We start from the raw sequence: 26150 nt of genomic DNA, 5'->3' as shown, positions 1-26150 counted from the left end.
GGTGTGTTTCGGTAGGAAAGTAAGAAGGTATCCAGACGCTTTTGAATGGAGTGTTGTCCCCTTGCTGATTTCAAAGCGTTTTTCATTGTCTGCACAAATCTTTCAGCTAATCCATTGGTGGATGGATGATATGGTGCTGACGTGATGTGGTGTATCCCATTTGCCTTCATAAAATTTTGAAACTCCTGAGAGACAAACTGCGGTCCGTTGTCGCTCATAAGTTGTTCTGGCAGACCAAAACGACTAAAGAGTCCTCGTAGTTTTTGGATAGTACTCTCTGCAGTAGTGGACTGCATTATAGAGACTTCTGGCCATTTAGAATGGGCATCTATTGCCACCAAGAACATGCTTCCTTCAAGGGGGCCAGCAAAGTCAACATGAATACGTTGCCACGGGTTTTCAGGCCAGTCCCATGGGTGTAGGGGTGCCCACTGGGGTGCATTCCTCACACCCTGACATGACATACAAGCTTTTGCCTTCTCTTCAATAGCACTGTCCAATCCAGGCCACCAAAAATAGCTTCGTGCAATTTCCTTCATGCGCACTATTCCACAGTGACCAGAATGTAGCTGTTGTAACAGCTGTGATCTCAGTGGTGGTAGAATAATGACACGTCTCCCCCACAACAAACAACCAGATTGGACCGATAACTCCGTCCTTCTGGACATGTAGGGAACAAGGTCAGATGAGACCGGAGAGGTTTGTCGAGATTTTCCATGCATCACCAGGTCCATAACTTGGGACAATACTGGGTCAACGCAGGTTGCCTTCTTTATCTGAGTAGCAGTGATGGGTGTATTCTCTACCTGTTCAAAGTAGAAGATTTCCTTTTGGGCACTATCTTGATGTTTGACCAGCAAAGGCAACCTTGAGAGGCCATCTGCATTGCCGTGCAGAGTGGATTTCCGATATTTGATTTCATATGTGTGTGCTGAAAGTAACAATGCCCAACGTTGCATACGACTAGCAGCTAATGGGGGAATGCCTGTGTAGGGTCCAAAAATTGACGTCAGAGGTCGATGGTCTGTGAGAAGAGTAAACTTTCGCCCAAACAGGTACTGATGAAACTTCCGAATTCCAAAAACAATTCCTAATGCCTCACATTCGATTTGGGCGTAGTTAGTTTCTGCTTTGCTTAGAGTGCGTGAAGCAAAAGCAATAGGTCTCTCTTCTACCGAAGGCATAATGTGTGACACGACTGCTCCCACTCCATAAGGGGAGGCATCACAGGCCAATTGTAGGGGTAAGGATGGATCAAAGTGCGTTAGAACTTCAGAATTTAGCAATGCATCCTTAGCTTTGTTAAATGCAACATCACAGGCTTCAGTCCACTTCCAGGCCTTGTTCTGCCCAAGGAGCTCATGAAGTGGTTTTAGCAGTGTGGCTAACTGTGAGATGAACTTTCCATAGTAGTTCAGTAGTCCTAGAAACGAGCGCAGCTGGCTTACATTTCGAGGTGGGGGAGCCTCCACAATAGCTTTAACTTTTGCAGGGGCCTTATGAAGACCTGCAGAATCAATGATGTGTCCCAAATATTCAACAGAGGGCTTGAAGAATTCACACTTGTCTTTGCGAACTCGTAGGCCATACTCTTCCAGTCTTTGTAGGGTAGCCTCTAAATTTCTTTAAGTGATCCTCTTCATTTCTTCCAGTGACCAGGATATCATCCAGATAGCACTGAACTCCTGACAAGCCACACAAGATCTGGTCCATAGCCCTCTGGAACAGGGTGGGAGCAGATGTTATTCCGAAGGGTAGGCGGCAGTATCGATAAAGCCTCTTATGAGTCACAATAGTCAACAGCTCTTGGGACTTTTCATCGACGTGCATCTGTAAATATGCTTGACTCAGATCAATCTTACTGAACTTTTGTCCCCCAGCCAGGCCTGCGAAGAGGTCATCGATGCGGGGAAGCGGGTATTGCTCTGCACACAACACTGGGTTGACAGTGACTTTAAAATCACCGCAAATCCGGAGAGAGCCATCTTTCTTCACTATTGGAACGATAGGAGTGGCCCATGAACTATGGGTAACTGGTATTAGGACTCCATTGGTGACCAGGCGCTCCAGGTCTGCTTCAACTTTTGGCCTGATGGCATATGGCACAGTTCGGGCTTTCAGATATTTTGGTGGACTGTCAGGTTTAATGTTCAATGTCACAGTGATTCCCTTCATACTTCCCAAATCATCTCCAAAAACAGCAGCATGTTTCCTTAGTATAGGGGTTAGACTGGTTTCTTCTTTAGTCATCCGGTGCACTTCTGCCCAGTTCAGTTGAATCTTCCCAAGCCAAGACTTACCCATTAAGGCTGGGTAGTTACCTCTCACCACAAACAGTGGCAATTTAGCCACCTGCCATTGAGCTCCACCTTAACATCAATAGTGCCCAGCATAGGCACAGCTTCTCCCGTATACGTCTTCAGAACAGTTTTTGTTGCCTTAAGCGGAAGATGCTGTAGCTTTTCTTTATACACAGTCTCGGAGATCAGTGAGACGGCTGCACCGGTGTCCAGTTCCATGCGTATACGTTTGCCATCCAATAACGGTGTTACCCAGTATTCATATGAGCCCACTGCCAAAGACAAAACATGCAGTGGCACTTTCTCTTGCGCTGAGGTGTCACCTTGATCATCCTGGGTCTGCTCTAGGGTATGCAAGGTTCCTCTTTTTGTCGGCCAGACCACAGGCCTCCTTTTCTTTTGTTTACAGGCACACTCAATGTGTCCCTTTTTGCCACAGTGTCGACACACCAGGTCCTTACACCAGCATTCCGATGCCTGGTGACCCGGCTTACCACAGCGGTAACATTCTTGACTCTGCACCGTTTTGTGGGTCAGTTCTTGTGACACTTTTTTCACCCTAGGGGATGCACCGATGTATTGCGCCTCCCTTGTAGCCAGTTCCATGGAGACAGCAATATCAACAGCCTTCTGTAAGGTAAGCTGAGCCTCTGTCAGTAGGCGCTTCCGTATAGCTTCACTGTACAGGCCACACACTAACCTGTCACGCAGGGCATCATTTAACATCTCTTTAAATTCACAGTGTTCTGCTAGCTTTTTTAAAATGGCTACAAATTGTACAACTGTTTCATCTTCCTTTTGGTCTCTTTTGTGGAACCTATATCTTTCAGCAATTACCAGTGGTTTTGGGGAAAAATGGGATCCCAGGATTTCCACAATGTCACTGTAAGATTTAGTCTCAGGCTTAACAGGGTGTAGTAAGCTGCGTAGCAGGGAGTAGGTTTTAGCCCCTACAACACTTAAGAATATTGGCACCTTCTTTGTTTCTGTAATGTCATTTGCAATACCAAAAAAGCTCAAAACGCTCAGTATACACATGCCACTGCTCTATATTCTCATCAAAAGGTTCCAGTGGCCTGGTCAGAGTAGCCATGATTTTAGTTTCACTTTCACAGTCAGTGCAAACAAGCAGTATTTTTATTTGTTTGTTTTGTACCTTGACTTCTACTTCCTTCTGTTACTGGAGCAGCACCAGGATCCCATCCATTGTCGCCACTTGTTATATCCTTGGGGGCAGCTGGTTTAGGAAGAAATCACTTGAGGCCAGACAGCAGACAGCTAACAAAACCACCATTTTATTTACAGACTCAGAGAACTCACCCAGCTGGCTGAAGCTGGCTGAGCTATCCCCTAATAATCTAACTCAGTTACCATAGGAACCAAAAACCATGACAACCAAATACACAACAGACAGTGCCTGGGATGTTAAATCTCTCAAGAAGTGGGTCAGGAACACCATACGGAGGGAGACAAATTTTAACATGTAGGATATCTTCCTGTTTTCTTTTACACAATGTAAGTATATCTTAAGATTTTATAATAGGTGGGTTCCTTACTAAACTAGCTACAGAAATAAATTAGGACACATTTCTATAAAGTAGACTTTCAGTTCATTTTCTTCTCACGTTCGTCCCAAATACATTCTCAAATATGAATGCATCAGCTGTAATGCTAGCCTTATGTGTTCAAAAATCATTAATCAGGCCCCTCTAACACTCATGAGACTTAACAATAAAAGTTTTTATTTGTCTTCTGGGTATTAAGCCTTTAAGGTTTCATGTTTTCAAGCTTTCCTCTACACACATAAGAGCTAGAAACTAACTTTTGTCATGAAAACACTGGTTCTTCTGACAGTTGCTGTGTATTCTCCGTTCCCATATGGGATGTGAAGGTTTCTATCCACTTCATGCATAGATTAGATCCATTGATCTCCACTTTAGACCAGGTTATAATTCAGAGGCTATTTATCAGTCATTAAATCACATGTGCAAGCTTGCCACTGATGATCATACAGCCACAGGAACACATGACCCAGTGCTCACTATACAGGCGGTTATATTAGGTGGTTGTGCCCTGATGCCAACTCCTACTCTTCCCCCAAATCAATATCTGAGCAAAGTTCAGACTTCCTCCTCATTGTTCTGTGGCGACAATATGTGCAAAATTGTCTCCAAGCAAAGGATCTCATTTGCTGTTTCATCACCTCTCCCTCCTATCCTCTACTCCTCACAGAGGCTTTTGCTGACTGTTCAGTCAGCTGTCTGAATATCACCAACTCTGTTCTGCCTTCTAAGCTCCTCACTTCCAGCCATATCAAGCAAGGATCCATAAGAGTTAACAGGGCATGCACTTCTAATGCAATGCTCTTAGAAGTACAATTAAAAATAATGCACAAGTAAAATCTCCTTCCCTTAAATTAGTGCAATCCCCACCACCTCAAAAGTGACAGTTGCTCATGTATTCATGGACAAGTGAACAAAAGAGAATACTAATATAATCTAATCAATCATATAAGTTTTTCTAATATTTACCCAGCTCTGCTTGAGATATTTCTACTTTTTCCTTGCTTTGAAATTTAACAGTACAGCAGAACCCTATTAAATGCATATCCTCATCATGCAAAAAAGTGGTTTTAAATCTATTTTAATAGGCCTTAAAAGCCTCCATTGTTTTATTAAATACATTTGTTTGCTCAGAAAGCTATATTTCTACATAGATCTTTAGTATCTCCACTGATATCTCATTTTTAATATAATAGTACTTCACCTTCTGGTCCTCTTTTGAAAGACACTTTTTGTAAAGGACTTCAAGGTGCTTCAGTATAAATTTTGCTCTGGCACATGGAAAAAGACTTTCCAGTTTGCAAATTATTATTGGAAAAATCACACAAATCTTGGATTTATACTCTCCAGCAGACTGCATATTCTTCAAAGTCAACTGTGGACAGCATTCTCTAGATGAAGTCACACGAAACAATGCAATAGTCAACCAACACCCAGATACTACACTGACTAGCACTGTGTTATGGGTTCAGACATGGAACAGAAATGTTCAGGATTACTGACAGGGGAAAATGTTAATTAAGCCAACAGGGAATTTTGCACAATTTTGTTGAGGAAAGAGATTGCCTTTAGTCTGAGTGTCCAACCTGGACTAAAATACTGCCTGTTAAGCTATAAGTAAGGTTCTTGTCACAGAGTTCACTCACGAGTGGAGCACCCCCTTGTGGCTGCATCTGGGGACTAGCTCTGCCAGCCCAACACCCGCTTCCTTCAGTCACTCAGGCCACAGCCCTTCTCACTTTCTAGGAGTCACAGTGCTTCTTCTTTGTGGCTTGGCCCTCCAGCTAAGTCACTATATGGTTTTCCCCTTCCAGAATAACAAAATCTTACCAGACCAGCTGTCTCAGTGCCATTTCAGGCAGTTTTTCCATTCCAGACTGTGCAACTTTCCCAGGGGTACTATGGAAACCCAGGATCTTCCACTACTCCAGGTTCTAGAGAAATATAGAGAAACTGCAAGAAAAGCTGGAGAAAAATGGAGAGAGTAAAAGAAATGGAAAGAGTAACAAAACAAACCACATAACGCGCCCCCTCCCATATCGTACATGATACCCACTTCGGACCAGCAGCTTTTGGGGGAGGAGGGAGAGATGGAGGGTTGTTCATCTAGCCCTAACTCATAACATTGTTTTCACTTTAGCTAACAAAATGTGGATTTTGGTGGTTGTTTTTATTTACGTTGAATACTCTTGAAAAATAACTAGAGCTTGAGTCACTCCAGAGTCTAGGCCAGCTTCCTATGGCACAGACCACAGCAGAAAATCTGCTGGTGGGGAAAGTAGTAGTAACACAAGGCCCCACCACCACTCCTGTTTTGCAGGAGAGTCCAGACCAGCCAGTGCTGCACTCCAAAAGCTCTGTTTTAAAGTTACAGGGAAGAGGTTGGAACAAGTTATGAGAACCCTATGAACCCCAAAAACATGAGTTCAGGTGTTTGAAAGAGAGGGAGCCTCTCTGCCCTAGTGGGAGTTAATTTATCCATGATATTAACTTTATTCCTTTTGTTAAATTGCTAGACTTTCTTGGATTTAAGAACATTAAATGATGGGACATTAATATCATTGCTAAACCTTCACAGCCTTTTCAAAAAACATTCCTGAAATTCAACCCATAGGTCAGCATTGGTTACTTTATTTCTAAACTAGAAATCTCTTATAATAAAGAGATAAACAGCATCTGAATCTGCCCCTCATTGTGGGTTTCTCTTCTATGTTAAAGAGTCCTAGGTTTTACAAAATATTTCTATGCTTTTCCTGCTGTAGACACAATCAGGCCCGGAGGGCTAATTCAGCGAAGAGTCTAAACTGGTGTAATTTACACCTTCTTTCAGCCCCTTCAATTTGCAAGTTTTACATTAATTCAGACTCATTACGGAGTCGAGGCTGGTGTAATTTCCACTCTGAGGGCTTGGAAGAGAAGGGTATTAAATGGAGGAAAAAGATGTAAGAAAGTGTAAGTTAAAGTGCACCATTCTTTTCCTTAACTTACACATTCTTAGCTTAGTAGTTACACTTAGACTCCCTTACACCCACTCACTGATATGTAACTTATGTGTCACCTCTGAATTCGTCCCCAAGAATGAAACCAGTGCATTTACTAAAGAGCCCTAGACATACTGATCCTTTGTGGTTTTCACTCATCATTGTACTCTGTTTGGCTCTGAATGTACCTTCTTTGAACACTCAACTCTCCTTTGTCCCCATTTTGTGTGGGTTAAGTTTTCATTTTCAGCTCCTTTCTAAACTCTTTATTCCCAGCCCTATAATCTTTCTCCTCAGCAGAAAAAAAAAAGTCTTTTTTGTTCCCTCATGCTCTTGTGACAATCACGGACTCTCCATTTTTCTGGCTGACAGCCACCAAATTTGTAACACTTTTAGATATAGTCCTTGCAGGTTTTGTTCTTGTCAATTTCTTCATGTCTGTAGCTAGCTAATGTAGTAAGGACAAAGCTCAGTCAATGTGCACTTGCTCCTCTGCTGTCTTCCAAAAATAAGCTCTTCAACTTCCCACATAAAAATTTCCTATGCATCTTCTGAGATTCCTTTGGTAACTCAAAAACTTCTCCAAAAGGTAGAAAACTGGTCAATTACAACACTTTGGCTAGAAGATATATTATACAGGAGCTGCAGCCTCTCTCTATGTAGGGGAATTGATTAACAGAGTCTCTATCTCCTTTTTAGTGGAAACCACATTCTTTTGAATATAACAAGACCTAGTAAAGACTGGTTTTCACATTGGTGGTAAGGTCTGTTTAATTTTGTTCTGCTAGGGTTGTGGGGGGTTTTTTTGTTTTTTGTTTTATTGTATTTAGCCAAAGCTAAGGTGCTGTATATAGCACTCAGTACAAGCAAGAGTCTCTAGCAGAATTCAGATTTTGCATTTCATTCAAAACTCCTTGGGCCAAATTCAGTAATTTTCAATGAAGTTATACCATGCATGATTTTATTACTCAATGAATGCTGCAGACATAGTACCTGCCTGAATTCTGTTTAAAATTGAAGTTTGAAGATATTATTAACCAATAAACCTCATCCTCCTTTTCTCTGTCTCTTGGCTTTCCTTCAGGTTCTGTCCATGGTCCCCTTCTCTCTTTCCCTCTTGGAGACTTTACACTTTCCAATGGTTTCAACCACCATCTCTCTGATTTTCAAGTCTCTTTGTTCAGAGACCAAATATAAAATACTGTTCCCAAGCTAATGACAGAAAGTAACAAATTAGCTAGACAAGTAACTGCCAGAAACAAAGGCGCAAGGGATAGAACAAGAGAAGCCAGCTGAAAATGTCTTCTGCTAGGTGAACCCTCTTAAACACAAGAGGTATGCTCAACCAATTAGAGGCATAGGAGAAATACCATTCAAGGGCCAGTGGGTGATTTGTCTATGTGACCTAGTCCAACAAGTTATGCTCAAATTCACAACTAGTTGTAAATAACTGCAACATGGAATAATTCACAGATCTCTAGAAAGAGAGGGGAAGTGGTGGTTTAAGGCCTCAAAAGTTCTCAAACTGTTGCTTGCAAATGTAGTATGAACCCAAACTAAAGCTGATTGACAGTACTGGGTTCAGGTCAGCATAATTTGCATCTCACTTGCCCAGTGTGATCAGAGTCCCAGGGGAGCCACACTGAGGTTACTCAATTAGGGTAAACTGCAAAGAATGGGACAGACAATCCCCTAAGCTGGTGGATAGTCCAATACTTAGATTTACCCAGCCAGCACAAAACAGTTTCTATAATACCTTACTGGTTATCCAGAAGCCAACAACACAGTTCCCTTAAAGCAACCCAGCCTCAGGCCTCCATCCAGATACCCAAGTCAAATATGATCAGGATTACTGAAAAAATTATTCATCATATAAGAAAGTTCTACCAATCCCAAAGGATTGGACACATTACCTCCCAGGTTAATGAATATTTCAGATCTTGCCCAAACACGCGCTTACAGCCAATTCTTATTAATTAAACTAAAATTTATTAAAAAAGAAAAGAGAGAGTATTGGTTAAAAGAGCCGTATACATACAGACATGAGTATAGTTTTGAGATCAGTTTCATAGGAGAGATGGTGAGCTTTGTAGTTGCAAAGAGTTTTTTCAGAATTAGTCTATAGGTTATAGTCCAATGTTCATATTCAGGGTGATCCAGATGGGACTAGAGATCTCAGTCTTACAACTCAAGCTTCCCCTGTATAAAGCATCAAGCAGATCTGAGATGAAAAGGATCAAGACCCAAGACACCTTTATACAGTACCAGGCCTTCTTCTGACAGCTCGGAGTCCTTAGGTGAACAATAGGCAATCATGGAGACTTTGAAGTAGACCTATTTCCTAAGCATCATGGGTAATTAGCTACAGAGATTAACATAAGGCAATTGCCTGTTTTCCACCATTCGCAGATGATTTTCTATACATTTCAAAGAGAGATGAATACAGTGATATCACTATGTTTACAGTTCATTTAAATGTTAAGATCTCCTTTTGATCCCTGAATTAACAGACTACAACATAGACAGGGACCGTTTGATTATATTGTTAACCTCTGACAAGATATGTAAACACACAAAACCACGGACAGTAGCTACCAATATGTCCCTGTAGCTTGAATCTGGGTCAATTAGCCTGCAAGCTTTTTGGCCATGTGTCACACCCAGCCTCTTCAATTCCTACCTCTTGCAAGCTACTCTTTATGTTAAGAGAGAGAAAAAACAACTATCATACTCCTTCCTCTGATTTTAATATGTCATAAGCATCATTTTCCAACTCTGCTTAAGCTATCTAAACTCTACTATGCATATTATACCTAGGGCTGATCATCCATTTTCACTCTCCTTGGCTTACTGTAGCTTATCCATTTAAACACTGGTATCACTTTGTCTCCCTTAGCTCCTTTTGCCTGTCTGAAATCTAACTTTGCTTCTGTACCTTCTTAGACTAAAATCCATTCTCAGTGATGCTAACAATGGTGGTTTAGTAGTTATTAACATAATTAATAATGGCTCATATTTTTCCATCTGTCCTGATATTTTTGGAGCTCTGCAGAACTGTTCTTTTGTTAAAGCCTGACATAATGCTTTGGAAGGAAATCTGAACATACCACATTTTTGTCTGCCAAACTGAACCCAGGCTTTAGAGCCCCATCAGCAGTAGAACAAACACTGTATTCATCAGAGAGCTGATACTTTGGAAGGCTGATCCTGGAGTGTGGGTAGCTACAGATGGAACAGCTATAGAAAACAGCTATCTAAGAAGAGTCTGGTTTTGTGAGCTCATCATGAGCATTTAGAAAGAAGAAGGAGCTGGCTCTATCCACATAGCTGGCCAGGAGAGACCTACTGTCCAGACCACAGGCAAGGAAGAGTTTTCAGTTCAATCCTGGGTTTGAGTTCGTTGACCTTTGTATTTAAACAAAAGCTTCTCTAGAGTTGTCTACCCCTGTTTACAGTTTGGCCTCAACTGGCTATTAAAGCTTTTTCCCATGCCCAAAGATGCTAGCCAAATAACATCCACCCTTCTACACACACTTTATCTTCAAAAATTCAGGGCATTATTTTCCAAGTATGGAACAAAACTCAATTTCAGTTGGATCAGTAGCTCTCTCACTTTTCAATCACTTGTCCCCAACTGAAGATTGTATTCTCCAGGTACTTAGTACTCAATCTTGCTGGTCTGTTTAGAAACTTCTACATTTTCCTCACTCAGTTCTTAATATATTATTTCCTTCATTTCATTTCTTTATTTTTTGCTGATTTCCTATACGTCTCAAGAATAACTTTGCACAATTTGTGTTTATTGCAGTAGATGTTCTGCATGACAAACCTCCAGTAAAAAGAATTTCCTCAATCAGATCAACATTCACTTTTATCCTTTGCCATGCTTATGCTGTATTTCCAATTTCACATCAGATTATTTATTAGTTCCTCAAAGCCTTATTCTTTCTTGCTCCTTACTTTTTTCCTTCCATTAGGAGTCTATAACTTCTTTGCTACACTGTGATCCAAAATTTCACCACGGCATAGCTAACAGGGTCACACACAAGAAACATTTCATGTCTTTCCAAAAATTTACAAATAATAAAACTAATACTGTAAAGTAATTCTGATTTACTATCTTCACTTCTTTCCATCCACTTATCTACTAGAATCCCACTTTTTCTATCTCCATTTTTGTGTTGTGATCAGATGATAAATTAGATTACCTTACCGGATATTCATTTTCACTGCTGGATTCTTGCTAGCCTCCAATCACTCATTGCCCATTCCAATTTTACCTTAAACAATTTTCCTTCTGAACTGGAGTTTCTTCCACAGCCTTCTCCATGCACTACTTGACCATCTGAAATTCTATGGATGCTGAATTTTAAAAGCGTACTACTCATTAAGGATTGGTGTCCTGAATTACTAACGTGCCATATAGCATGAATAGCAGCACTATTTTGCCAGCGAAAGGATTTGGCCCAATATTCACCTAGTCCAATATTCCACTTGCCCATCCTGCTGCAGATGATAATAGCAGATCTGAGCACTTCAATATTATAACTTTAACTGGTAAATCCCCATTTTCAGAGACTAGGCCAATAGCCCAGGGCACTCTAATACTCTGTGTCTAAATTATTTCAAAGGGCCAGTGGAAGAAGAAATAGTGGAGAGGCCTTCCTAAGATGAACCTACTTGCTTTGAAAACGTTGGCGGAAATGCTGCTGCCAGAAGCCACAGGGAAGGTTTGGGGATAGAATGGGAGGGAAGAAAAAAGACTATGGGTGCACTCACAACAAAATGCAAGATGGTGGGCTGGGGATAGGAGCAACCCCCAAGTTAGGTGTAACATAGTATCCCCTCAAAAATTCACCTAAGACAAGGAGTCTTCTGTTCTTTGGGGCCGTGGGTGTCCAGTGGTGGGGGAAATACATGGAGTCTGATTAGATTCCTATTTGAAAGTGCCTGTATATCAACCAAATAGTAGAACTCGAATAGGAAAATCATCCAAATACCAATCAAACATCAGAATGTAATTTTCACCCTGTACAGCTGCTTCGCTGTTTTTCTTTGCCAGGTGTTTCATCCGTGTAAATACAAACCCTGATCTAATTTGTAGACAAAACCCAGGTTGGAGGTTGTCAGGGCTGGGCTATGGGCAGCCTATGTGTACTTGTCATTTACCAAATTACACTCAGGCAACGAATAGCAGGATTGGGGTCGAGCCACATCAGGATACCAATATATCAGGGTAGGCATCTGATTACAGACAACAGGCAAATAGCAGAGTCCAGGCCAAACCAGGGTCAGAAGCCAGAGTCTAGGATCCACAGCAAGGTACGATCTGAAGCAAAGGCAAGCTGGCTGGCTGCAGTGTTGCTCAGATAGCTTCCCGTGATGGCTTCCTGTTTTATATACCAGCATGAGCTAGTCAATAGGCGGTGAGAGGTCAACTCAGGTCCTGCAGGTACTTCCTTCAGAGCTTAGCTTCACATGGTCCTATAGCAGAAACCCAGACTAAACTTCCAATGGTGATCCAGAAGCTTCAGCAGCCCAGACCCCGACCCCAATAAAATTCCCTCCCCCATGGGCCAAGGTTCTAGTCCCACAGGTTCTTATAGAGGTGCAGCAATGGACAGAGCTAAGTGATGAATGAAAATAGGAAAGATCAGAGAGGCTCAGATGGCCTGCAACAAGAGGAAATTTAATAATGATAAATGTAAGGCCTTATACCTAGGGAGAGGAAGTAAACAGCAGAGATACAAAAGGCAAAGGATGTAACCAGGCAGCCACACCTAGTGCAGTAAAGTGAATTTATTCTCATTTAACCTCCCTAATATTTCCTCTCCCCCAACATATAACCAAGTCCCAAAGTTGCTATAAGGAAAGTGTTGGGTCTTTGAGAAAAGAAAAGGTGTTCCAGATCTATTTTCAGAAATGGTCAATTATTTGAAAAAGTTTGAGAATTACAATGATCTGATTTTAGATGGACCATTTCTCGTGATCAAATTAAGTTAGCTGACGATCGGCATCACAGGAAGTTACTATTCCATTCACAGAGACGGGTACATATGAAATATATTACATTTAGACTGACTGAGCCACAATTGACAGTGCAGCTATCTGTACATTTGGAAACCATCAGTGGAAATTTCAGCCACAGTGGTTTCAGAAATTCCTGTGGCTTAAATACAGCCTAAGTGCAGACAATGCCTTCTACTTCATGTGCCATGTACTGGGAGCAAACAAATTTGATGACACATTCCAAATAGGAGGTTTCAATAACTAGAAAAATAGCATTGGTGGAATAAAAACAACATGAGGACAGAGTCAAAATAGTATGCAGGAGAACATAGAAGCAATATAGTGATTTCTTATGGTATGTCTACACTGAAATAAGACACCTATGGCTGGCCCAGGTCAGCTGACTTGGGCTTAAGGGGCTCGGGCAATGGGGTTATAAAATTGCAGTATAGACATTCAGGCTTGGGCAGGGGCAGCTCTAGACATTTCGCCGCCCCAAGCACGGCGGCATGCCGCGGGGGGTGCTCTGCCGGTCGCCGGACCCGCGGCTCCGGTGGACCTCCCGCAGGCGTACCGCCGAAGGCTGGCTGCCTGCCGCCCTCCCGGCGACCGGCAGAGCGCCCTCCGCGGCATGCCGCCCCAAGCACGCGCTTGGTGTGCTGGGGCCTGGAGCCGCCCCTGGGCTTGGGCTGGAGCCTGGGCTCTGGGATGCTCCCCATTTATGAGGTCTCTGAGGCTGGGCTCCAGTCCCTAAGCCTCATGAGGGAGGCTCCCAGAGTCCAGGCTCTAGCCCAAGCCTGAACATCTACACTGCAATTTTACAGCCCCAAAGCCTGAGCCCCTTGATCTGAAGTCAGCTCACCCGGGCCAGCCCTTGATGTTTTATTGCAGTGTGGACATACCCTTAAAGCACACCAAGCAGGCAAACTTTAGTGATTAAACACACAGAGCCAATACAGACTGCAACATGTGTCCACAGATCATTGTGGAAAGGGGGGGGCACTTGCGAGAGGTAGGTGCCACCCCTTTGTAAGAACTGAAAGGAAAGCAAGCTCACATCCAACCAGAAAGGGGGTGCCCACAAGAGGCGGGTGCCGCCCTGTTCAAACTGAGTGATTGCAGGCACGTTTTGACCAGAAAGGGGCGCTTGCAAGAGGTGGGTGCCAACCCCATTTCAATCTCACTTTTACTCTACCAACTTAGATTCCCTTATGCTTTTTTGTACCCACTTCCTGTGCCATTGTGTAACATCACTTCTGAATCTGACTCACTTCATGAAGAATCCATAATTCATATTAATTTAACTGAATTATTAGAGACTTGGTAACCTGGACCTCACATCACTTAAAGGCTAAACTCAGCAGATCCCAATCTAGTATGTGCAACTGAATGACAGAAGGAATGAAGCACTTTTAAGAACAATGCATCTGGAGGAGATACTGTAATATTGGCCACTTTGATACTTTAATGAAAATGGCCAGGAGGATGCCAAAATCAGAGGTCATCATTGTTTATTAAAGTTACACAGTGGAGTTGGGACTGTACCATGGCTTGCCAGCTAGAATAATTTAAGATAGTATTAGAATTTCATTTGTCCACTATGTAGTTTCTATACAGATTGAATTTATTACTGATAGTCCAAAAACACCCATGCTAACACCTTTTGGTTATGGATGTCAACTGCAGTTGTTCTTAGGGAATTCATGGAAGAGTCGATTTGTTTTAAACTGTGAAAGAAGTTGGCTTAAGTGCAAAATATTTCCAAATCTGAAAAGCATTTGAGCAGCATTATACATGAAGTTACATCAGCTCTGGAGAGCAGCAACCAGACCCCATCAAATAAGGGTGGCAACTGTCAATTATTTTTTAAGGCTTTTTTTTCTGTAAAAGAGAAACTGAAGAAGTTAACAGGCACTGCTAGTGCTGCAGTAGCCTTGATGAAATCAGCAGATTCTGACTTGTCACTTAGTTTGTCAGCAGATCTCAACTGAATACATGTACCATGACTGTAGTTTACAGATACTTGCACAATAAGAATATAAACAGAGTAAAGTTAATAACAGCAACAGAAGCTTTCCTGAAAGAAATCCAAATGGACTCACTAGCTGACCATTTCAATATATTTTGAATCAAATATATTCAAAAAGCAGATTTGGTCAATGGGGAATCATGCCAAGTTAGAGTTTCCAGTCATATTGATTTCAGCTGCTCTATCAGTAAACTGCATGAAATAGGAAAGATGCGTCATGAGCATGTTTTTACTTTGTTTCCCGCCGTTTGATAGGCACATTCACTGAAAGCTTCAGTCTTGACAGCAGCTTGCCACTCCTTAAACACAGCACCTATTTGGAAACTTCATAGCTGTTGAATATGAACAATAAGATGTAGGCTTTATGAACTAAACAGTTAGGTTTTTATTGATGCTGTGACAGATACTAATTTTCAGTGACACTACTGGATGACTAAAATAAAAAAATCTCATATAGCTAATTAATTTACAAGACAATGATAGCGACATTTCTAACATGTGCAGATTATCATATTACCACCTACTTCTTACTTCAGTTAAGATTGTTTCACCATTCCCCAAACTCATGAATTATCAGTTTCTAACTACATAATTTCAGCACAGATCAAGTAGCTTAATGATACCAGCTATTGAAACACACCTGCACCAAATGTATGAATTGTGCTAGAACATGGAGGCCCAGTCTTAGCCAATAACCATAACTCCTCATTCACAACTCTTCAAAGTGTACTTCAAGATGCTTTGGGGTTTTTGTGTAGTTGATATTTTAACTGATGCGATAGAATAAATGTTTCTAGAAAAATTAGGCTCTTTAATTTATCTGTCTAAATATACTGTGGGTGCCCCTCTTCATGGCTGGGTTTGGCAGAACAGCTGGGTCTTCTCTAGCGCCCCCTGCTGATGATCACTCCAGTCCTATAGCGGTGCACCTCTTCTCACAACTTGGCCCTCCAGCCAGGTCATATTTTTGTTCCACACACCTGTCAGGGTAACAGAAAATCCAACAAATAATTACAATCCTGGTGTTAGGGCTCTAGGCCTAGTGGGCCTAACACTCCGCTCTCCAGGCTCTGAGTTGTCCTTATCCCCCCTTACGTCAGGAGACTTCATGCCACCTTCCCAGTGGCTGTGTGACAGATTTTTGTTACCAATCTGCCTGAAGGCATCAGCTGATCAGGCTGAGGTCACAGGATCTTTTTAGGGAGGAGATGACGAAGCACATCAAGGGTCTAAGTTTAAAGCTTTATGGATAAAATAATAAAATACCAGCAGAGAGTGCTGGGAACGCTCCTACATCACTCAGGGGAAGAAAGAAAGCATTAACTCCCCAAGCCCTAACCCACTTTCATACTCACACACACACAACACAACACAAAACTGGCCAGGCCTGGGTGTAATGTCAAAAGAAGAGTGGGTGAAGGGTGGAGGGGAGTGCTGTCCTGGGCCCAGGCTGTCCAGGTCTGCGGTTGATCTCCACCTTGCTCCCACTCTCAGGAGGGTTTTAAGTCCTGGGCTCCTTGGGGGGGGACGGGAGGTGGATTTTCCACTGAGTGACTTCTGGTGCCCTTTGTGCCAGTCCAAACCGACTCTCTGTGGTCTCTTCAACTTTCCTACAACATCCTGGCTCAGCTCCCCCTCCTGTCATCTTGTCTGTGTTTTCACACTCTGCTTGCTGTCTTCTTTGTTGGCCTTGCTGACTTGCAGGTCTGTGCAGTTGGATTCTTCTTTCTCACGGCTGCTCGGAACACTTTCATGCCCCTGTCTTTCTCGGCTCACAGCCAAGCCTCGGCTGTGAGCTGTGTCCTTGGGCTACAGCCAGCGTCTTATCATCGACCTGAGCACCTAGCTAGTTGACGTGTTGAGTTAACCTGTTCTCTGCTCCTCTTCTCCCTTCCCTCTCAGCCTCTTGTACCTGCAGAGGGGACTCCCCGAGGTGTGTGTTGGGGAGGGGTTGGGGTGTGACAGCTGGTAGGGAACCCAGGCATACCCTCTACACTTAGCTCCAGTCCAGGGACTCTAAGGACTAACAGCCAAGGTTTGCTACCTCCAATGCCTTTCCACCGCCTCCCTGGACTCCCTCCTACCATTAGCCTTTCCTGAGACCTTTTCCCTAGGCCCTTCCTGGGCTTTTTGTAATGAGCTTCTTCCAGAGGCCTCATTGAGTCAGGGTCAGCCACATGATCTTCTTCCAGTTCTGTGTCTTCCAGGTACCTTCTTGGCAAACTGTCTGAAATGGACCATCTTGATTATCACTACAAAAGTTTTTTTTCTCCTGCTAATAATTGCTCGTCTTAATTAATTACCCTCTTAGAGTTGGTAGGGCAACTCCCACCTTTTCATGTTCTCTGTATGTGTATATATATTTCCTTACTATAATGTTCCATTTTATGCATCTGATGAAGTGGGCTGTAGCCCACGAAAGCTTATGCTCAAATAAATTTGTTAGTCTCTAAGAACATAAGAACGGCCGTATCGGGTCAGACCAAAGGTCCATCTAGTCCAGTATCCTGTGTACCAACAGTGGCCAATGCCAGGTGCCCCAGAGGGAGTGGACCTAGCAGGCAATGATCAAGTGATCTCTCTCTCCTGCCATCCATCCTCTGACAAACAGAGGCTAGGGACACCATTCCTTACCCATCCTGGCTAATAATGGACTTAACCACCATGAATTTATCCAGTTTGCTTTTAAACGCTGTTATAGTCCTAGCCTTCACAACCTCCTCAGGTAAGGAGTTCCACAAGTTGACTGTGCGCTGCGTGAAAAAGAACGTCCTTGTATTTGTTTTAAACCTGCTGCCTATTTCATTTGGTGACCCCTAGTTCTTGTATTTTGGGAATAAGTAAATAACTTTTTCCTTATCCACTTTCTCCACATCACTCATGATTTTATATACCTCTATCATATCCCCCCCTTAGTCTCCTCTTTTCCAAGCTGAAGAGTCCTAGCCTCTTTAATCTCTCCTCATATGGGACCCATTCCAAACCCTAATCATTTTAGTTGCCGTTTTCTGAACCTTTTCTAGTGCCAGTATATCTTTTTTGAGATGAGGAGACCACATCTGTACGCAGTATTCGAGATGTGGGTGTACCATTGTCATAAACAGATAGTTAAGGGTTAAGGTCTCTTTTATCTGTAAAGGGTTAACATGCAGTACCTGATGACCACCTGACCAGAGGACCAATCAGAGACAAGATAATTTCAAATCTCTGTGGAGGGAAGCCTTTGTCTGTGTTCTTTGTTAGAGTGCTCTCTTTGGATCTAAGAGAGGCCAGTCATGTCTCCAAGTTCTCCTGGAGTAGTTCCTACTATTCAATAGTGAGTATTAATTAGAAAGGCGGATTAGTCTTATAATTTGATTTCTACATTTGCAATTGTGTGTTTGCTGAAGGAAATTCTTTATTCCTGTTTGCTGTTACTTTGCTTTTACTGAGAAAGAAAGGGGGAGGGGGAATGCTCTCCAGGTTTATAGGTTAGACTCTGTGTATTGTTCCATCTTGGGATACAGAGACAGTTACTTTCTTTTTGTTCTTTTAATAAATTCTTTTTTTTTCTATTAAGAACTTGGTTAATCTTTCTTTGGGTGGATTCTCAGGGAAAGGGGAGGGGGAGGTATCCCTCTGTAGTTAAATCCCGGTATCTCTCCTAGGAAAAGGGAGGGGGGAGAAAAAGGGGGGAATGGTTTATTTCTCCTGGGTGTAAGAACTCCATGGATTTGGGGCTCTTGGGATCCCCTAGGATTTTGGGGAAGGATTGTGTCCCAATCCACGTACCTGATTGGGTGGTGGCAGCTTTTACCAGATCTAAACTAGGATTTTAGTTTAGAGATAAATTCATGCAGGTCCCCATATTGGAACCCAACAGCTCTAAGTGGGGGTGAGACCTATGACAACCATCGATTTATATAAGGGCAATAATATATTCTCAGTCTTATTCTCTATCCCCTTTTTAATGATTCCTAACATCCTGTTTGCTTTTTTGACCGCCTCTGCACACTGCGTGGACATCTTCAGAGAACTATCCACGATGACTCCAAGATCTTTTTCCTGACTTGTTGTAGCTAAATTAGCCCCCAACATATTGTATGTATAATTGGGGTTATTTTTTCCAATGTGCATTACTTTACATTTATCCACATTAAATTTCATTTGCCATTTTGTTGCCCAATCACTTAGTTTTGTGAGATCTTTTTGAAGTTCGTCACAGTCTGCTTTGGTCTTAACTATCTTGAGCACTTTAGTATCATCTGCAAACTTTGCCACCTCACTGTTTACCCTTTTCTCCAGATCATTTATGAATAAGTTGAATAGGATTGGTCCAAGGACTGACCCTTGGAGAATACCACTGGTTACCCCTCTCCATTCGGAGAATTTACCATTAATTCCTACCCTTTGTTCCCTGTCTTTTAACCAGTTCTCAATCCATGAAAGGACCTTCCTTTTATCCCATGACAGCTTAATTTACGTTACAGGCTTGGTGAGGGACCTTGTCAAAGGCTTTCTAGAAATCTAAGTACACTATGTCCACTGGATCCCCCTTGTTCACATGTTTGTTGACCCCTTCAAAGAACTCTAATAGATTAGTAAGACACAATTTCCCTTTACAGAAACTATGTTGACTATTGCTCGACAGTTTATGTTTTTCTATGTGTCTGACAATTTTATTTTTAACTATTGTTTCGACTAATTTGCCCGGTACTGGTGTTAGACTTACCGGTCCGTAATTTCCGGGATCACCTCTAGAGCCCTTTTTAAATAGTGGTGTTACATTAGCTAACTTCCAGTCATTGGGTACAGAAGCCAATTTAAAGGACAGGTTACAAACCATAGTTAATAGTTCCGCAACTTCACATTTGAGTTCTTTCAGAACCCTTGGGTGAATGCCATCTGGTCCCGGTGACTTGTTAATGTTAAGTTTATCAATTAATTCCAAAACCTCCTCTAGTGACACTTCAATCTGTGACAGTTCCTCAGATTTGTCACCTACAAAAGCTGGCTCAGGTTTGGGAATCTCCCTAACATCCTCAGCCGTGAAGACTGAAGCAAAGAATCCATTTAGTTTCTCTGCAATGACTTTATCGTCATTAAGCGCTCCTTTTGTATCTCGATCATCAAGGGGCCCCACTGGTTGTTTAGCAGGCTTCCTGCTACTGATGTACTTTAAAAACATTTTGTTATTACCTTTGGAGTTTTTGGCTAGCCATTCTTCAAACTCCTCTTTGGCTTTTCTTATTACATTCTTGCACTTAATTTGGCAGTGTTTATGCTCCTTTCTATTTGCCTCACTAGGATTTGACTTCCACTTTTTAAAGGAAGTCTTTTTATCTTTCACTGCTTCTTTTACATGGTTGTTTAGCCACAGTGGCTCTTTTTTAGTTCTTTACTGTGTTTCTTAAATTGGGGTATACATTGAAGTTGGTCCTCTATTTTGTGGATTGCCACGGACTCGCAGGGGCGAAAGAAAAATGCAGGCCTGTTATTTACCAGGCTGCACGTGGCAACAGACTATATTGGTAAGGGATGCAAGGAGAGTGTGGGTCACGATGCAAACTGCAGACACACACACACACACTAAACTTAATCAATTTAAAAGTTTTATTGGGGATAATTACAAGGGGTAAGGGAGCAGCGTATGATTAGCTAATAGAGTTAATAAAACTTAAAACACACAATGACTAAAATATCTACTAACAATATTTATAAACAAAGATGCAGCATTTAGTAATAACTGATACTTACAAATACAAACCAACGCATAACGACCGGCAAACGTAGAAGCTCTATTTGAAACACGTGAGCTGAGAGAGAGGCTTTGAGGTGATCAGGCTCGGTTACAGGTATACACAGGACACACGGGTATACACAGGATACACGGGTATACACAGAATACACGGGTATACACAGGATTCGTTTTCTTTCTCCTCTCCCTGCCTGCACATGGCAGGCAGGCCAGAAAGTACCCACTATGACATCATAGAAGTGTCATAGGGGACGGGGCCCAAAACCTGTTTGTGTTCGTTTCTGATTGGCACAAGCAAAGTTTACACCATGTAGGGGAGCAGGTGCCTTAAAGTCTGGCTTCGCCCCCAAAAGGTGAGGAAATGCATATTGTTTTAGAATGCGTTCAACACTGAATGACAAAAGAAGAGGCCAGGGCAATACTGGTATGGCAAGTTCTACAGGATGCAGACAGGAACTCATCTCAACATATTTTAGTGTCTTTAAAAAGCGCCCATGCAGCTTTCAGGGATTTCACTTTAGTCACTGTACTTTTTAACTTCTGTTTAACTAACCCCCTCATTTTTGCATAGTTCCCCATTTTGAAATTAAATGCCACAGTGCTAGGCTGTTGAGATGTTCTTCCCACCACAGGGATGTTGAATGCTATTGTATTATGGTCACTATTTCCAAGCGGTCCTGTTATAGTTACCTCTTGGACCAGCTCCTGTGCTCCACTCAGGACTAAATCTAGAGTTGCCTCTCCCCATGTGGGTTCCCATACCAGCTGCTCCATGAAGCAGTCATTTAAAGTATCGATAAATTTTATCTCTGCATTTCGTCCTGAAGTGAAATGTTCCCAGTCAATATGCCACAGGTGCCACAAGTACTCCTGTTCTTTTTTCTAAAGAAAAAGTAATTTTAGGCAAGTGTCTAGGTTGCTAAGAGCTTTGTGGGAGGATAGAAAAAATAAATACTTATTCAGGGTTAACAATATAACTGGACTATCAGAGGGATCAAAATTCTATGCCATGTTAAATCTTTTAACCAGAAAGGCAATACAAAATTCGGCCAGGCTGACTAAAAACAAGACAGGTGGAAACCCAAATTAGAGCCACAATCCAATATAAAAATTCACTCACACAATCAATTTACATCTATTTTAATAGCTTCAACTCATACACACTTCTGGATAGTTTGGAATATCTGTTGATAATACCAGAGCCTTCTATACCCAGAACAGAATCAATTTTTAAAACATTCTGGTTGTTAGCTATGTTTAATCTCTTTCATATTAAGCGCAATACTTCTATAAAGCACTGTTGTTCCCTAACAGTTGCAGATCTTCTTAAACCACCTAAAGCCCTTTTCAGCTAATGCACTGCAAAACTAATACTGACCTTTTAAAATTATGCATGAAATCCTGTTCAAATGGATTGTTATTCTGGCCATCCCACTTACTGAAAAGGTATCCTATGCTAACTTCCAAAAACCTTAGATGCTTAGGCACTATTCCTACCTGCATGCTTCTAACCTAGGTGCATTAAAAAAAATGACAACGTTTACATTCTCAGCCTTTCATCGGACATTTTTCTGGATGCTCATTACTGGCATAGCAATGCAAAGATCTAACATACGAGTCAGAAAAAGAGACTTTAAATATGTGAACTGAGCAGTCAGGACATCACTAGCCAAATGCTGAATGCTAGTAGTTTGATAAATCTTAAAATCACCCACAGTTTTCTTGCAGGGGGGAGTGGTATATACACAAATGAGGGAGGTTTAATGTAACCAAAGACATGAAAACTACCATATTATGCAAATTCAATAACAAATGTAAAATGATAAATTAGCAAGGTACTATTTAATTATTACTGTGACTAATTCCTGTAGATGATGCCACAGCAAATGAACCTGAACTTGTTCTGGTTGACTGCAGTGTTTTGTTGAAACATTTGCATTTGGTTTGTTTGCTGCTTATGTAGCTCACTGAAGTAGATAGCATCTATTTAATGAGATCCCACTTCATTATAGAGCTGTACTACTGACTAAGTTATTCTCTTTAAGAATGCAGGCTATGTAATCTGGTGTTGTTTTAAAGCAAATACTAATTTATGATTACCTGTCACATTAGGCCATTGAAAATTGTACTCACACTAGCTTGCATGAGCAGAATGTTAATGAGCTGATTATGGACTTTAGTGATGTCTCTTGTTTACAGCCCATGAACTAAATTCAGATCCCAAGCATACTGTCTGAACAATTAATGCCATTTTACAAAGGACGAGAGATAAAAGCACCTCCACATGTAAAATCACATTGACTATTGTCTCTGCAGCCATCAAATTCAGAAATGACAATTAAATTCTTATGGGATTATCAGAAATACTCACTAATATCATATCATCTAGAAAGGAAGCTAAATGACTACAGACCTAGTAATTCACTGTCACGGTCATCTTCTAATTGTAAATATCTTTCTGAATGAAGAGGACCAGTAAGAATACAAATTCAAAGTCATAAGAATATTAATATTTTAGGGGAGTTATATGGCTGACCTCCAAGTTAGGAAAAGGCTGTAGAGTGAACAGTGTTGAGGGAGATCAAAGAGGCAACTAACTCCAATAAAACAGTAATAAGGATGATCTGCATATAAACTGGTTAAATAGCACCTGGGGACGCAGTTTAGAAAAGCAGTTACTCAACACTGTAAATGGTTGTCTCTTGGAATAGCTAGATCTAGAGCACACAAGAGGAGAGGCTATCATGAATTTAGTTCTATGTAATATACAGAAGTTGGTTCAAGAGGTGTCTGTAGATGATCCCCTAAGTAATAGTGACCACAGTATAATTAAATTCATCATTCTCAAGGGATGAATCATACTGAAAATAGCACTGTTATACTGAACTTTAGCTGAGGAAGCAAATGAAGGTTTTAAAGCCAAACTGACAACATTGAAATCTTTAAATAAAGATATACCATAAGGAAGGCCCAGAAAAGATTCATACCCTTAAACAAAAAAAATGAAGCAGGAAAGCATGAAAAAAATCATTACAGGTAAAAAGCAAGATTCAAAAAGTTATGCAATCCAAACATGTAAATTGCCAAAAATGCAAACCCAGCTCAAGTGAATCCTACAAAAGACATCACAGGTAAAATATAAGATGGAAATTAGGAAGGTCGAGGAAAAATTTAACAGGCAAAAAGCCAAGGACAGAAAAACACATAAGAAAATTATTTAATCATATCATCAGCAGGAAGTCTGCAAGAGATTGATGGATTTCCTAGACTACAATGGAATAAGGGCAGCAACAAAGAATGATAAATTCTATTCTATGTAGGTTCTTATACTGCACTCATCACAGTAGTATCTCAGACTTTCCGGAGAAGCTAAAAGACGTATTGGTGTCAATCTTTACCAAAGAGGATGTTGAGAAGATACCTATATCTCAGAGGCTTTTCAGGAAATAAAGATGAAACACGTCAGACACCGAGCAGTCAAAAAAACAGGTAATAGAAGTTCAACTTCACTCCCCCAGTCCACATGTCCTATCCAGTCCAGTCACCTCATATGAAGATGCATTACGCATTCTGTTCACTTTACTCACATGAGTACTTATGTGAGTACTTCCGCCAATTGTATTTCTAGAATGAAGAAGTCAAGCAGGATTTTGGCCTTCTGAGGATTATGATAAATAAATCCTTCATATCTGCTTCTTTTAAGCAAAGTGTTTGAAAGTTTTAAAACATTTTGTTAATACAGATTACAAGAACAAGGAATGGGATAAATAGTATATTTAGAGAGTCCAACATTTGTATCCTTCAATCTTCCTGAGTATAAACAAGTCTCTTACATCTCTGGGGTCAGGACACATGTCTGTGCCTCATCTTCACCATTTGAACTGGTGACCTAATGCCTCCCCCAGTGAATGGGCAATTTAGTGCTTTGTTGTGATTCAACTCTCCAGCCAAACCTCAGTTAGAGGTTTTGTTATCAATAAAATAAAACAGTCCAAAATAAGTAAGTCTTCCAGCCCTTGGCAGTTCTTCTACTCTGTTAATCCAAGGTCAGGACAACCCCAAGTAGTAATGTCCTTGGCCTTTCCCAGATCACCATTTATCTTAACACAGGGCATAATCCAATAGTCTTTCCCTTCTCCAGGCTCAACAGTTCCTCACTCAGATGTGGAAGGACTGAAGTGAAGGCTTCCTTCCTTCCTCCCTCACTGGAAGCCTCCAGTTCCAGGCTCCTTCATAAAGACTGGCCAAATACTGATCTTCTAGCTCACGCCAGTGCAGCGCTATATTACAAGAAGGAAAAGGCCTGAGGTATCACTCTCGCTGGAGTCCTTCTAAGTCCTGCCGCCTCACAGGCTTTTTCTACAGACCCCTTTCAGGACTCAGCACTTCCCTAGCCCTCTTTGTGGAGAATCTTTCCCCAGTTTTCACCTCACCTCATCGTCCAACTCCATGCAGATCTCTCCATTAACATCCTTCTCCTCCTTGCAGCTCTCTCACTCCCTCCATCTGACAGAACCATAGGCAGCTCTTTATATAGTCCTGATAGTCACACAAGCTTTTGTCATTTGATCTGGGACTACATTCCCCATTATTCCTCTGGATTAAAGGGCTGAGCTTCAGTATCAGCCAGGCTAGAGACACTCACTATTAAAAGATCCAACTCACTCCCCAGTGAGTTCCCTGCTGAGCAGGAAGAGAACAGCAGTACAGGTATAAAGAGGAGGGGACAAGAAGTGGCCAGCACCACAGAAACAGAACAATTCTGTTTAAGATCTCTGTCCTAATATTCAAAGCACTCTATAGGATTGGTTACCCAGAGGCTAGTTCCCTTTATTACCTAATGGAACACCTTCCTCCATGACCATGATAACTACATTGCACTGGAACCACAAAAGGACATTAAAGGAGGTTTAGTAACGCGGGAAGAGAGTTCTCACAGGAGCTAGACCTAGACTTTAGAATTCCCATACGAAGCAAGAATGACTACAGCCTTGAATGCAAAACTTATTTCTCTGCCTATGCTTTTCCTTATTCAGTTTTTCATACACCTTATAAAGTAATTTCTTTAATCTTCTGGCCTTGGAAGGAAGACAGATAAAATGATACTCTTATTTCTATCTTTAAATAATTAGGAGATGCTCAGACACTAGCGTGATGGGAGGCATGTAAATGCCTAAAGAGATAGAAAAGACAGCACCAACATGTAAATACCCTGCATGGACATATACAAAATTAAATTATTCATAATAAATACCCTGCTCTTATATATGCACAGTAGATCCTAAAGGAGGTCAGTATCATTATCCCCATTTTACAGATGGGGAAACCAAGGCACATAGCAGTTAAGAGTCTTGCCTGAGCTCACCCAGGATGGTAGTAGCAAAGCTGGGAATAGAACGCAGGTTCCCAAGTCTCAGTCCATTGCTCTGTCCACTAGGCTACACTGCCTTCCCCCTTAGTCAAACTCTAATAGTCTTCTGTATTAGTTATATAATTATTGAGAATTTGCTAAAGACACCTTAGCATCCCATT

The 26150-nt window shown here is 41.6% G+C and overlaps 1 long non-coding RNA gene across 1 annotated transcript in view; it reads left to right on the top strand.

Annotated features, from left to right (window-relative positions):
- The first annotated feature begins 3696 nt into the window (after positions 1–3696).
- Positions 3697–26150, top strand: part of LOC123373132 — a 35056-nt gene continuing 12602 nt past the window's right edge. The window contains exon 1 of the long non-coding RNA XR_006580576.1: positions 3697–3815. This is a non-coding gene — a long non-coding RNA (uncharacterized LOC123373132). The remainder of the gene's footprint in view (positions 3816–26150) is intronic.

The sequence above is a fragment of the Mauremys mutica genome, chromosome 6 (assembly GCF_020497125.1).
Source record: "Mauremys mutica isolate MM-2020 ecotype Southern chromosome 6, ASM2049712v1, whole genome shotgun sequence".
NCBI lineage: Eukaryota > Metazoa > Chordata > Testudines > Geoemydidae > Mauremys > Mauremys mutica.
This window is presented reverse-complemented; position numbering and strand designations above follow the sequence as displayed.